At 51.8% G+C, this 13,518-nt stretch overlaps 2 non-coding genes across 2 annotated transcripts; both read left to right on the plus strand.

Annotated features, from left to right (window-relative positions):
- Positions 1-3,733: 3,733 nt before the first annotated feature.
- Positions 3,734-3,927, plus strand: LOC140394590 (U2 spliceosomal RNA). Its single transcript, XR_011935911.1, has one exon. It is a non-coding gene; the product is annotated as a U2 spliceosomal RNA (small nuclear RNA).
- Positions 3,928-9,817: 5,890 nt separating this feature from the next.
- Positions 9,818-10,008, plus strand: LOC140394580 (U2 spliceosomal RNA). The gene has a single exon (XR_011935903.1). It is a non-coding gene; the product is annotated as a U2 spliceosomal RNA (small nuclear RNA).
- The last annotated feature ends 3,510 nt before the right edge of the window (positions 10,009-13,518 follow it).

The following is a 13,518-nucleotide window of genomic DNA, read 5'->3' on the forward strand; positions in this document are numbered from 1 at the left end:
CAGCTGGAACAGCCAACTGTATAGACTCTGGACTCTTGAGACTGGTAAATCTACCTTTTAATAATGGGTTTAAAAATTGCATCCATAAATGTGCGAAGCATCAAAGATACTTCGCGGTGTGTAGCCACACTCAACTATTTGGCAAATGTAAAAGCTGACCTACTGTTCCTGCAGGAGTGCGGAATCCCGCACCTCAGCAACTACAGGCGCTGGTCGAGCTGGTGGTCCCACGGGCCATCCATCTGGTCAGGAGGAAACGACTGCCGCTCCTCCGGCCTGGGTATTCTGCTGCGGGGAGGCAACTTCACCATCTCCGACGTTAAGGAGGTGGTGGGCGGGCGCCTCCTCGTAGCAGACGTGAAATACAAAAACACCCCTCTCAGACTTATAAATGTGTACGCCCCGGCCGTAAAAAGTGAGCGGCTGGCAGTCCTTCAGCAACTCCCACTGCTGTTGGCCACCTCCAAGCCGGTCATCCTGGGTGGTGACTTCAACTGCATCATCGATGCGGCTGGACGATCCAGCAAAGCCGACAGCAAACTGGACGCTACGTCCAGACTCCTGATGGAAACGGTAAAAGACGCCAAGCTGCTCGACGTCTGCAGCAACCCTGCAGACGGCGCGCAGCGTAGATACACATGGTCACGGCCAGACGGGTCCGTCCGCTCCAGGATAGACTTCTTTTTTGTGTCCCGAGCTTTCACGGTCAGGTCCACCGACGTAACGCCGGTGTTCTTCTCTGACCACTGCCTCCTACTGGCCGACTGCCACCTGCAGGAAGACCAGGGGGTAGGCAGGGGGACATGGAAGCTAAATGTAAAACTGCTGACCCCTGAGAACATCGAGGAACTCAGGAGGGATTACAAAGGTTGGAGAACCGTGAAACCCCTCTTTGAGGCCCCACATCTCTGGTGGGAAGCAATCAAGGGGAATATCAAGAGGTTTTTCATCCTCAAGGGCGTTCAAAAGGTAAGAGAGAGACGAGGGGTCATGTCCAGGCTCCAGAAAAGTATGCAAAATTTGCTCCAGCTGCAGTCGATGGGGGTGGATGTCAAGGAGGATCTCCAAGAGGTGAAGAGCCAGCAAGCCTCGCTCTACACCTCGGAGGCCTCCAAGGTTATCTTCCGTTCCAGAGTCCGCTCCGTGGAGCAGGACGAAAAGTGCTCACGCTTCTTCTTCCAAAAGGTGCACAGAGAGACCTCTGTGATCAGCAGCCTGAAGGAAGAAGATGGCTCTGAAAAGTCATCGCAGTCTGACATCCTGAGGATCAGCCAATCCTTTTATGCCGGACTGTATGACCTGAAGCCAACAGATAGCACTGTTTCCCAGACCTTCCTGTCGACTATCACGGAGGTCATAGGCGACAGCGAGCTGGAAAACCTGGACAAACCACAAACTCTGGACGAGCTGACAAAGGCCGCCAAGTCCTTCGAGACGAGTAAAACCCCCGGAAGCGACGGCTTACCGGTTGAGTTGTATTCGGCTCTGTGGGACTGGATGGGCCCAGACCTGCTGGAAGTGTACGAGAGTATGCTTCTGGAAGGCAGCATGTCAGAGTCCATGAGGAAAGGCATCATCACCCTCGTCTACAAACAGAAGGGGGAAAGGGAAGAAATTCGAAATTGGCGACCCATTTCACTGTTGAATGTGGACTACAAAATTCTAGCAAAGGTCATCGCCAATCGGGTCAGGTCTGCTCTGGAGTCGGTGATCCACCCTGACCAGACCTGTGCTGTACCCGGCAGGAAGATCTCTGATAGCCTCGCGCTACTCAGGGATACGATCGCCTACGTGCAGGACAGGGGGGTGGACACTTGCCTCATCAGCCTTGACCAGGAGAAGGCTTTTGACAGAATATCGCACACCTACATGATGGATGTGCTCTCCAAAATGGGGTTTGGGGAGGGAATTCGCAATTGGATCAAACTGCTCTACACAAACATCTATAGCGCAGTCTCAATCAATGGGTGGGAATCAGAAAAGTTCCAGATCAGATCTGGAGTCAGGCAGGGCTGCCCTCTCTCCTCTGCCCTTTTTGTGTGCTGCATAGAACCTTTTGCCGAGTCCATCAGGAGGGATCCGGGTATAAGAGGAGTGACGATCCCAGGCAGTGGAGGCATGCAAGCCAAGGCCTCCCTGTACATGGACGACGTTGCCGTCTTCTGCTCGGATCCTGCGTCTGTACGCAGGCTCTTGACCACCTGCGACCAGTTTGAACTGGCCTCTGGAGCCAAGGTAAACCGGGGCAAGAGCGAGGCCATGTTCTTTGGGAACTGGGCCGACCGGTCCTTTGTCCCCTTCACTGTCAGGTCAGATTACCTGAAGGTGCTGGGGATATGGTTCGGAGCTGCTGGGGCGTGCACCAAAAACTGGGAGGAGCGCATAGGAAAGGTAAGACAGAAACTGGGCTGGTGGGAGCAACGCTCCCTCTCCATTGCGGGCAAAACCCTGGTCATCAGGTGTGAGGTACTCTCGGTGCTACTGTACGTGGCGCAGGTCTGGCCCATAACCCGACCCTACGCCACAGCAGTCACCCGGGCCATCTTCAAATTTATCTGGCGATCCAAGATGGACCGTGTCCGAAGGGACACCATGTACAAACCTCTGGAGAAGGGAGGGCGGAACGTACCCAACGCCTCCCTCATCCTGTTGGCCACCTTTGTGTCCAGCTGCATCAAGCTGTGCGTGGACCCCCAGTATGCAAACACCAAGTGTCACTACATACTGAGGTTCTACCTGTCCCCGGTGTTGCGAAGGATGGGCCTGGCCTCATTGCCGCGGAACGCTCCAAGTAGTTGGACCGTACCGTACCACCTGTCCTTTGTGGAAAAGTTTTTGAAGGAAAACACCTTTGACCACAAGGCAATGAAGCAGTGGTCAGCACGTAATGTCCTCGAGGCCCTCAGGGAAAAGGAGACCGTGGAGGACGTTGGATGGTTCCCTGAGCAGACTGCCAGAGTCATCTGGCAGAACGCCTCATCACCAGAACTTTCAAACAAGCACCAAGACCTAGCTTGGCTGGTGGTGAGAAGGGCCCTCCCTGTCAGATTCTTCATGCACACCCGAAGGCTCTGCACCAATGCACGCTGCCCTCGGAGTGGCTGTGGGGGAAATGAGACGGTCACACACCTCCTTGTGGAATGTGCCTTTGCAAAGAAGGTCTGGAGAGAGATGCAGTGGTATTTGTCAAGGTTTATCCCAAACAGATCTGTGACACAGGACTCTGTGCTCTACGGACTGTTTCCAGGGACACACACCGAGACAAATATCAACTGCTGCTGGAAGGTCATCAACTCGGTAAAAGACGCTCTTTGGTCTGCCCGAAATTTGCTGATCTTCCAGTGCAAAGAATTGTCCTCGACCGAGTGTTGCAGACTGGCACATTCCAAGGTCCAGGACTACGTGCTGAGGGACGCACTCAAGCTTGGGGCAGCTGCCGCCAAGGCGCAATGGGGAAAGACCACTGTGTAAAGTCTTTCCAGCAAATGTACACCGAGGGGCGCGTAACAGTGTAAAGCCCCTCGGTCGGGGCAACCAACACTCCAATGTATAAAACAAACATGCCACTGTAAATATTTAAGAAGGAATTGTAATGTAAAGAGTGATATGTGTACGACAATATCAAAAGTGAATGAAAGAAAGTCAAGGCAACATGTAACCCTGCCGGAAATGTACAGTCAAGACAATTTGAAATGTTTCTGTAATGCTCATGATAAATTTTTATGAATAAAGTATATTTTTTTGAAAAAAAAAAAAAAAAAAAAAAAAAAAAAATCTGTTCTTATCAGTTTAATATCTGATACGTCCCTTATCTGGGGACCATAAATTAAATTGATTTTTGGAGCAGGGAGATGGAATAGGGGCTTGCTCCGTCCACTCCACGCATCGACCTGGTATTGCAGTATCTCCAGGAACGGTGCACACCACCCCTTTATGGGGAATTTCAAAGTCAAAAAACAGCTCAAACACATACAAATATACACTTTATTCACATTTCTTTCATCACACAACAAAACGCTTCGTCAAGTGGCTGCTGCTACTCAGCTTCTACGGGGTGTGATGAAGGATGACGAAAGGCCTCATCTTACAAGCACAAGGGGGAAAGCAAACAAATTCAAAATTGACCACCCATTTCACTGCAAAATCCTACCAACTGTCCTGGCTTGACACAATTCACACCTCTCAAACCTGGGGTTACCCCATCTCTGGATCTGTAAAGATTTAATCACCTGCTAATGCTCGCATTCCAAGCATTGTCTGGCATCTTTGAATCTGTCCATATATATGTTTCTGGAGCATACCTCTTCATTCACCTGAGGAAGGAGCAGCGCTCCGAAAGCTAGTGACATCGAAACAAACCTGTTGGACTTTAACCTGGTGTTGTAAGACTTCGTACTGTGCTCACCCCAGTCCAACGCCGGCATCTCCACATCATTTCACTGTTGAATGTGGATTACTCCGCTTCTCGGCCTTTTGGCTAAGATCAAGTGTAGTCTCATTTGATCGAGGGAAGCTGAGGATTTCGATGACGATCGTGGATTGGAGAACTCGGAGGGATTGAAGTCGTCAAAGAAGAAACGTTTGGAGCTTGGCTGCTATTGGTGGATCTACATGCTGGCCTAAACCTCGGGTTTAGGCCTAACGCCGATACAGTTTCACACCCAACGTACGAGCTATGGATGCAGCTGCATCCCGACCACCAGGCTGGGGCGTGCGAAACACTGTCCGAGTCACAGTGAAGAAAACGGATGGAGAGTCACCTTTGGACCGGAAACACTTCGTGAAGAAGGTGCTGCTCGAGTGCTGTGGGTTTAAAGCAACAGAGATCTTCTGCTTGCAAAACTTCCCCAAGAATGGTTTCTTTGATGTCACCTTCAAGAGCGTCGCAGCGTGCATCAAATTCTTGAACGTCTTCAAGGAAAAAGGTAACCAGAGTCCCTTGTCGATCCTGACTGCGGAACCTCTGTTTACGCTACCGGCACAGCGAAATCGGGTTGTTACACTGCACACGTACAACCCCCACGTCCCTGTATCTGATGTGCTCACGTTCCTCGCCAGGTACGCTGAGCTGAAAAGTGACAGCGTGCAAGTGAAAGACACCTTCGGCATCTGGACAAGTGAGCACCAGGTCAAGGTGACCCTAAGAACGGACAGCAATGGAGCCATCCTGCATCCCCCCTCCAATTTCGCTATTGGAGTAAATCGTGGCTACCTCTACTACGTGGGACAGCCACGAGTATGCCACACCTGTGGCAAAACGGGGCATGTTGCCGCAAACTGCAGTGTGACCTTCTGCAAGAACTGCAGGCAGGAGGGACACATGACTAAGGACTGCAAGGAAGACAAGTGCTGCAACCTGTGTGGGGAGGCCGGCCATCTTTACAGGGCCTGCCCGAAACGCGGGGCGACATACGCTCAAATCATCAGCAGCGGAGTTAAAAAGGCGACCAGAGAGGAGGTACATACACCCTCCACCGAAAAAGACACCACGGTTCAGAATGAGGAAAAGCAACAGAAGGGCCCCCAACAAAAAGAGGAGGCCCCAGCACCTCCTGACAACCCAACCCCAGCCCCATCTGATGAGGAACACTCAATGGAAGAGGAAGAGGATGGGACAAAGAATAAAGAGCCCTGGGAAACCGTGAACAGGGACAAACGAAAGAGAAAACAAAAAAAACAAACCGAAGAACCCCCCGAGGGGTAGTGGCAAAAAGCGACACCTCTCAGCCGGCGCACTTAGCGCCGACACCTCATCCGATGAGGGAAAACAGGACAAGAATCGGCCTCAAATAAAGAGGCAAAGCACCAACGTGGAACGGAAGGCACAGACCCCCCAGACCACCGACCGGGAAGGAAACAAGGTCACAGACCAACCCCCGATAGTAACGAGCAGCAACAACCCAGGTGAAGACCGGCCTGCAACCCCAACACCTACTGACTGCCATGACGAACGCCAGGGCTACATCACCCCCCCAATGCATCTGCATCAAAATCACGGGGCCAGTACGGACCAGAACAGCTTTCTCAGCCCTGCAACTGTGCTAAAGTTTGCGAGCACCACCGGCATGCTGGGGAACATCGAACAGCTGGAACAGCCAACTGTATAGACTCTGGACCCTTGAGACTGGTAAATCCATCTTTTTTATAATGGGTTTAAAAATTGCATCCATAAATGTGCGAAGCATCAAAGATACTTCGCGGTGTGTAGCCACACTCAACTATTTGGCAAATGTAAAAGCTGACCTACTGTTCCTGCAGGAGTGCGGAATTCCGCACCTCAGCAACTACAGGCGCTGGTCGAGCTGGTGGTCCCACGGGCCATCCATCTGGTCAGGAGGAAACGACTGCCGCTCCTCCGGCCTGGGTATTCTGCTGCGGGGAGGCAACTTCACCATCTCCGACGTTAAGGAGGTGGTGGGCGGGCGCCTCCTCGTAGCAGACGTGAAATACAAAAACACCCCTCTCAGACTTATTAATGTGTACGCCCCGGCCGTAAAAAGTGAGCGGCTGGCAGTTCTTCAGCAACTCCCACTGCTGTTGGCCACCTCCAAGCCGGTCATCCTGGGTGGTGACTTCAACTGCATCATCGATGCGGCTGGACGATCCAGCAAAGCCGACAGCAAACTAGACGCTACGTCCAGACTCCTGATGGAAACGGTAAAAGACGCCAAGCTGCTCGACGTCTGCAGCAACCCTGCAGACGGCGCGCAGCGTAGATACACATGGTCACGGCCAGACGGGTCCGTCCGCTCCAGGATAGACTTCTTTTTTGTGTCCCGAGCTTTCACGGTCAGGTCCACCGACGTAACGCCGGTGTTCTTCTCTGACCACTGCCTCCTACTGGCCGACTGCCACCTGCAGGAGGACCAGGGGGTAGACAGGGGGACGTGGAAGCTAAATGTAAAACTGCTGACCCCTGAGAACATCGAGGAACTCAGGAGGGATTACAAAGGTTGGAGAACCGTGAAACCCCTCTTTGAGGCCCCACATCTCTGGTGGGAAGCAATCAAGGGGAATATCAAGAGGGTTTTCATCCTCAAGGGCGTTCAAAAGGTGAGAGAGAGACGAGGGGTCATGTCCAGGCTCCAGAAAAGTATGCAAAATTTGCTCCAGCTGCAGTCGATGGGGGTGGATGTCAAGGAGGATCTCCAAGAGGTGAAGAGCCAGCAAGCCTCGCTCTACACCTCGGAGGCCTCCAAGGTTATCTTCCGTTCCAGAGTCCGCTCCGTGGAGCAGGACGAAAAGTGCTCACGCTTCTTCTTCCAAAAGGTGCACAGAGAGACCTCTGTGATCAGCAGCCTGAAGGAAGAAGATGGCTCTGAAAAGTCATCGCAGTCTGACATCCTGAGGATCAGCCAATCCTTTTATGCCGGACTGTATGACCTGAAGCCAACAGATAGCACTGTTTCCCAGACCTTCCTGTCGACTATCACGGAGGTCATAGGCGACAGCGAGCTGGAAAACCTGGACAAACCACAAACTCTGGACGAGCTGACAAAGGCCGCCAAGTCCTTCGAGACGAGTAAAACCCCCGGAAGCGACGGCTTACCGGTTGAGTTGTATTCGGCTCTGTGGGACTGGATGGGCCCAGACCTGCTGGAAGTGTACGAGAGTATGCTTCTGGAAGGCAGCATGTCAGAGTCCATGAGGAAAGGCATCATCACCCTCGTCTACAAACAGAAGGGGGAAAGGGAAGAAATTCGAAATTGGCGACCCATTTCACTGTTGAATGTGGACTACAAAATTCTAGCAAAGGTCATCGCCAATCGGGTCAGGTCTGCTCTGGAGTCGGTGATCCACCCTGACCAGACCTGTGCTGTACCCGGCAGGAAGATCTCTGATAGCCTCGCGCTACTCAGGGATACGATCGCCTACGTGCAGGACAGGGGGGTGGACACTTGCCTCATCAGCCTTGACCAGGAGAAGGCTTTTGACAGAATATCGCACACCTACATGATGGATGTGCTCTCCAAAATGGGGTTTGGGGAGGGAATTCGCAATTGGATCAAACTGCTCTACACAAACATCTATAGCGCAGTCTCAATCAATGGGTGGGAATCAGAAAAGTTCCAGATCAGATCTGGAGTCAGGCAGGGCTGCCCTCTCTCCTCTGCCCTTTTTGTGTGCTGCATAGAACCTTTTGCCGAGTCCATCAGGAGGGATCCGGGTATAAGAGGAGTGACGATCCCAGGCAGTGGAGGCATGCAAGCCAAGGCCTCCCTGTACATGGACGACGTTGCCGTCTTCTGCTCGGATCCTGCGTCTGTACGCAGGCTCTTGACCACCTGCGACCAGTTTGAACTGGCCTCTGGAGCCAAGGTAAACCGGGGCAAGAGCGAGGCCATGTTCTTTGGGAACTGGGCCGACCGGTCCTTTGTCCCCTTCACTGTCAGGTCAGATTACCTGAAGGTGCTGGGGATATGGTTCGGAGCTGCTGGGGCGTGCACCAAAAACTGGGAGGAGCGCATAGGAAAGGTAAGACAGAAACTGGGCTGGTGGGAGCAACGCTCCCTCTCCATTGCGGGCAAAACCCTGGTCATCAGGTGTGAGGTACTCTCGGTGCTACTGTACGTGGCGCAGGTCTGGCCCATAACCCGACCCTACGCCACAGCAGTCACCCGGGCCATCTTCAAATTTATCTGGCGATCCAAGATGGACCGTGTCCGAAGGGACACCATGTACAAACCTCTGGAGAAGGGAGGGCGGAACGTACCCAACGCCTCCCTCATCCTGTTGGCCACCTTTGTGTCCAGCTGCATCAAGCTGTGCGTGGACCCCCAGTATGCAAACACCAAGTGTCACTACATACTGAGGTTCTACCTGTCCCCGGTGTTGCGAAGGATGGGCCTGGCCTCATTGCCGCGGAACGCTCCAAGTAGTTGGACCGTACCGTACCACCTGTCCTTTGTGGAAAAGTTTTTGAAGGAAAACACCTTTGACCACAAGGCAATGAAGCAGTGGTCAGCACGTAATGTCCTCGAGGCCCTCAGGGAAAAGGAGACCGTGGAGGACGTTGGATGGTTCCCTGAGCAGACTGCCAGAGTCATCTGGCAGAACGCCTCATCACCAGAACTTTCAAACAAGCACCAAGACCTAGCTTGGCTGGTGGTGAGAAGGGCCCTCCCTGTCAGATTCTTCATGCACACCCGAAGGCTCTGCACCAATGCACGCTGCCCTCGGAGTGGCTGTGGGGGAAATGAGACGGTCACACACCTCCTTGTGGAATGTGCCTTTGCAAAGAAGGTCTGGAGAGAGATGCAGTGGTATTTGTCAAGGTTTATCCCAAACAGATCTGTGACACAGGACTCTGTGCTCTACGGACTGTTTCCAGGGACACACACCGAGACAAATATCAACTGCTGCTGGAAGGTCATCAACTCGGTAAAAGACGCTCTTTGGTCTGCCCGAAACTTGCTGATCTTCCAGTGCAAAGAATTGTCCTCGACCGAGTGTTGCAGACTGGCACATTCCAAGGTCCAGGACTACGTGCTGAGGGACGCACTCAAGCTTGGGGCAGCTGCCGCCAAGGCGCAATGGGGAAAGACCACTGTGTAAAGTCTTTCCAGCAAATGTACACCGAGGGGCGCGTAACAGTGTAAAGCCCCTCGGTCGGGGCAACCAACACTCCAATGTATAAAACAAACATGCCACTGTAAATATTTAAGAAGGAATTGTAATGTAAAGAGTGATATGTGTACGACAATATCAAAAGTGAATGAAAGAAAGTCAAGGCAACATGTAACCCTGCCGGAAATGTACAGTCAAGACAATTTGAAATGTTTCTGTAATGCTCATGATAAATTTTTATGAATAAAGTATATTTTTTTGAAAAAAAAAAAAAAAAAAAAAAAAAAATCTGTTCTTATCAGTTTAATATCTGATACGTCCCTTATCTGGGGACCATATATTAAATTGATTTTTGGAGCAGGGAGATGGAATAGGGGCTTGCTCCGTCCACTCCACGCATCGACCTGGTATTGCAGTATCTCCAGGAACGGTGCACACCACCCCTTTATGGGGAATTTCAAAGTCAAAAAACAGCTCAAACACATACAAATATACACTTTATTCACATTTCTTTCATCACACAACAAAACGCTTCGTCAAGTGGCTGCTGCTACTCAGCTTCTACGGGGTGTGATGAAGGATGACGAAAGGCCTCATCTTACAAGCACAAGGGGGAAAGCAAACAAATTCAAAATTGACCACCCATTTCACTGCAAAATCCTACCAACTGTCCTGGCTTGACACAATTCACACCTCTCAAACCTGGGGTTACCCCATCTCTGGATCTGTAAAGATTTAATCACCTGCTAATGCTCGCATTCCAAGCATTGTCTGGCATCTTTGAATCTGTCCATATATATGTTTCTGGAGCATACCTCTTCATTCACCTGAGGAAGGAGCAGCGCTCCGAAAGCTAGTGACATCGAAACAAACCTGTTGGACTTTAACCTGGTGTTGTAAGACTTCGTACTGTGCTCACCCCAGTCCAACGCCGGCATCTCCACATCATTTCACTGTTGAATGTGGATTACTCCGCTTCTCGGCCTTTTGGCTAAGATCAAGTGTAGTCTCATTTGATCGAGGGAAGCTGAGGATTTCGATGACGATCGTGGATTGGAGAACTCGGAGGGATTGAAGTCGTCAAAGAAGAAACGTTTGGAGCTTGGCTGCTATTGGTGGATCTACATGCTGGCCTAAACCTCGGGTTTAGGCCTAACGCCGATACAGTTTCACACCCAACGTACGAGCTATGGATGCAGCTGCATCCCGACCACCAGGCTGGGGCGTGCGAAACACTGTCCGAGTCACAGTGAAGAAAACGGATGGAGAGTCACCTTTGGACCGGAAACACTTCGTGAAGAAGGTGCTGCTCGAGTGCTGTGGGTTTAAAGCAACAGAGATCTTCTGCTTGCAAAACTTCCCCAAGAATGGTTTCTTTGATGTCACCTTCAAGAGCGTCGCAGCGTGCATCAAATTCTTGAACGTCTTCAAGGAAAAAGGTAACCAGAGTCCCTTGTCGATCCTGACTGCGGAACCTCTGTTTACGCTACCGGCACAGCGAAATCGGGTTGTTACACTGCACACGTACAACCCCCACGTCCCTGTATCTGATGTGCTCACGTTCCTCGCCAGGTACGCTGAGCTGAAAAGTGACAGCGTGCAAGTGAAAGACACCTTCGGCATCTGGACAAGTGAGCACCAGGTCAAGGTGACCCTAAGAACGGACAGCAATGGAGCCATCCTGCATCCCCCCTCCAATTTCGCTATTGGAGTAAATCGTGGCTACCTCTACTACGTGGGACAGCCACGAGTATGCCACACCTGTGGCAAAACGGGGCATGTTGCCGCAAACTGCAGTGTGACCTTCTGCAAGAACTGCAGGCAGGAGGGACACATGACTAAGGACTGCAAGGAAGACAAGTGCTGCAACCTGTGTGGGGAGGCCGGCCATCTTTACAGGGCCTGCCCGAAACGCGGGGCGACATACGCTCAAATCATCAGCAGCGGAGTTAAAAAGGCGACCAGAGAGGAGGTACATACACCCTCCACCGAAAAAGACACCACGGTTCAGAATGAGGAAAAGCAACAGAAGGGCCCCCAACAAAAAGAGGAGGCCCCAGCACCTCCTGACAACCCAACCCCAGCCCCATCTGATGAGGAACACTCAATGGAAGAGGAAGAGGATGGGACAAAGAATAAAGAGCCCTGGGAAACCGTGAACAGGGACAAACGAAAGAGAAAACAAAAAAAACAAACCGAAGAACCCCCCGAGGGGTAGTGGCAAAAAGCGACACCTCTCAGCCGGCGCACTTAGCGCCGACACCTCATCCGATGAGGGAAAACAGGACAAGAATCGGCCTCAAATAAAGAGGCAAAGCACCAACGTGGAACGGAAGGCACAGACCCCCCAGACCACCGACCGGGAAGGAAACAAGGTCACAGACCAACCCCCGATAGTAACGAGCAGCAACAACCCAGGTGAAGACCGGCCTGCAACCCCAACACCTACTGACTGCCATGACGAACGCCAGGGCTACATCACCCCCCCAATGCATCTGCATCAAAATCACGGGGCCAGTACGGACCAGAACAGCTTTCTCAGCCCTGCAACTGTGCTAAAGTTTGCGAGCACCACCGGCATGCTGGGGAACATCGAACAGCTGGAAAAGCCAACTGTATAGACTCTGGACTCTTGAGACTGGTAAATCCATCTTTTTTATAATGGGTTTAAAAATTGCATCCATAAATGTGCGAAGCATCAAAGATACTTCGCGGTGTGTAGCCACACTCAACTATTTGGCAAATGTAAAAGCTGACCTACTGTTCCTGCAGGAGTGCGGAATTCCGCACCTCAGCAACTACAGGCGCTGGTCGAGCTGGTGGTCCCACGGGCCATCCATCTGGTCAGGAGGAAACGACTGCCGCTCCTCCGGCCTGGGTATTCTGCTGCGGGGAGGCAACTTCACCATCTCCGACGTTAAGGAGGTGGTGGGCGGGCGCCTCCTCGTAGCAGACGTGAAATACAAAAACACCCCTCTCAGACTTATTAATGTGTACGCCCCGGCCGTAAAAAGTGAGCGGCTGGCAGTTCTTCAGCAACTCCCACTGCTGTTGGCCACCTCCAAGCCGGTCATCCTGGGTGGTGACTTCAACTGCATCATCGATGCGGCTGGACGATCCAGCAAAGCCGACAGCAAACTAGACGCTACGTCCAGACTCCTGATGGAAACGGTAAAAGACGCCAAGCTGCTCGACGTCTGCAGCAACCCTGCAGACGGCGCGCAGCGTAGATACACATGGTCACGGCCAGACGGGTCCGTCCGCTCCAGGATAGACTTCTTTTTTGTGTCCCGAGCTTTCACGGTCAGGTCCACCGACGTAACAAAGAACAAAGAACAAAGAACAAAGAAATGTACAGCACAGGAACAGGCCCTTCGGCCCTCCAAGCCCGTGCCGACCATACTGACCGACTAAACTACAATCTTCTACACTTCCTGGGTCCGTATCCTTCTATTCCCATCCTATTCATATATTTGTCAAGATGCCCCTTAAATGTCCCTATCGTCCCTGCCTCCACTACCTCCTCCGGTAGTGAGTTCCAGGCACCCACTACCCTCTGCGTAAAAAACTTGCCTCGTACATCTACTCTAAACTTTGCCCCTCTCACCTTAAACCTATGCCCCCTAGTAATTGACCCCTCTACCCTGGGGAAAAGCCTCTGACTATCCACTCTGTCTATGCCCCTCATAATTTTGTATACCTCTATCAGGTCGCCTCTCAACCTCCTTCGTTCCAGTGAGAACAAACCGAGTTTATTCAATCGCTCCTCATAGCTTATGCCCTCCATACCAGGCAACATTCTGGTAAATCTCTTCTGCACCCTCTCTAAAGCCTCCACATCCTTCTGGTAGTGTGGCGACCAGAATTGAACACTATACTCCAAGTGTGGCCTAACTAAGGTTCTATACAGCTGCAACATGACTTGCCAATTCTTATACTCAATGCCCCGGC

This window comes from Scyliorhinus torazame, chromosome 17 (genome assembly GCF_047496885.1).
Source record: "Scyliorhinus torazame isolate Kashiwa2021f chromosome 17, sScyTor2.1, whole genome shotgun sequence".
Classification (NCBI taxonomy): Eukaryota; Metazoa; Chordata; class Chondrichthyes; order Carcharhiniformes; family Scyliorhinidae; genus Scyliorhinus; species Scyliorhinus torazame.